We start from the raw sequence: 1024 nt of genomic DNA, 5'->3' as shown, positions 1-1024 counted from the left end.
ACTCCAAAGACAAGTTCCTTAACATACTTTGGATTTAAGATCTCATTAAAAAAAAAGAAAAGAAAAAAAAGCTAAATTTGTGTTTACTGCTACAAAATTAAGAAATTTAATAAAGAAAAAGTGTTACGTGCTAAAATGGTGCTCCAAAGGCATTTTGTGGGAGAAGAAAATCCCATCTTCTTGTATTGTTCTCTTTATAACCCAACCCAACCGTAAGTCAGACATGAAACAGCTTTGTTACAGACCCCTGCAGGTTTAAAATGAAGCAAATCCAATCTCATCTCTTCTTCCCCCTCTGCTGCAAACACAAGATGAAAACAAGCGTGGACTGAACTGCTGAAAAAGCACAGCTCGATGACTTTCAAGCCAACATCACTGCTTGAACAGAACTACCTGGAAGCTCATTAACAGCTCGATATCCCACTGACAAACACCTCACTGGAGATGCTACAGTAGGAGCACGGAGCAGGCCTTGCTAACACACAGCTTAACAGCAACAGGCACAGGCAAGGCTGCCTTGGCCAAGAGTGCTGTGTGGCAAGCCCAAAGGATGTTACAAAATGACGGCTTTCCACTCCTTCTTCCACAAAAGGACACTTACTCATAGGGCCGGGGCTATTTTTACATTGCAAAAGCCAGAGGAGGCGCACAGACCCCTTCTGTAGAAAGGGCTTTTCTCACAGCGGGCAAATAAAGCAAGAGAACCGTTCTGAAGCCCCCCGGCCGCCCGCAGCATCCCGTGTTTGCCCGCTGGTGCGATCAGCAGCTCGAGAACGCAAATCGGACACGAAGTTACAGCGCTGTCACTGAGAACGCGACGTTCGCTGCGTTACTTTCCCAGGGAACACCGAGATGCCGATGCTCCCAGCCGCACCGAGCCAGCTCTGAGAAGTATCAGAGCCTTCCTCAGAGCTGGAAGAAGGAGGACTGACTCGCCTCTCCACAGACGGCCGCTGGAATCAGAGGCCGCTTCGTCAGCGCAGCGGGAGCCCCGCTCCCAAGCCTCGCCCAGCGCGCACTGCCC

The sequence above is a fragment of the Meleagris gallopavo genome, chromosome 20 (genome assembly GCF_000146605.3).
Source record: "Meleagris gallopavo isolate NT-WF06-2002-E0010 breed Aviagen turkey brand Nicholas breeding stock chromosome 20, Turkey_5.1, whole genome shotgun sequence".
NCBI lineage: Eukaryota > Metazoa > Chordata > Aves > Galliformes > Phasianidae > Meleagris > Meleagris gallopavo.
The sequence above is the reverse complement of the archived record's forward strand: the minus strand, read 5'-3'. Positions refer to the sequence as shown.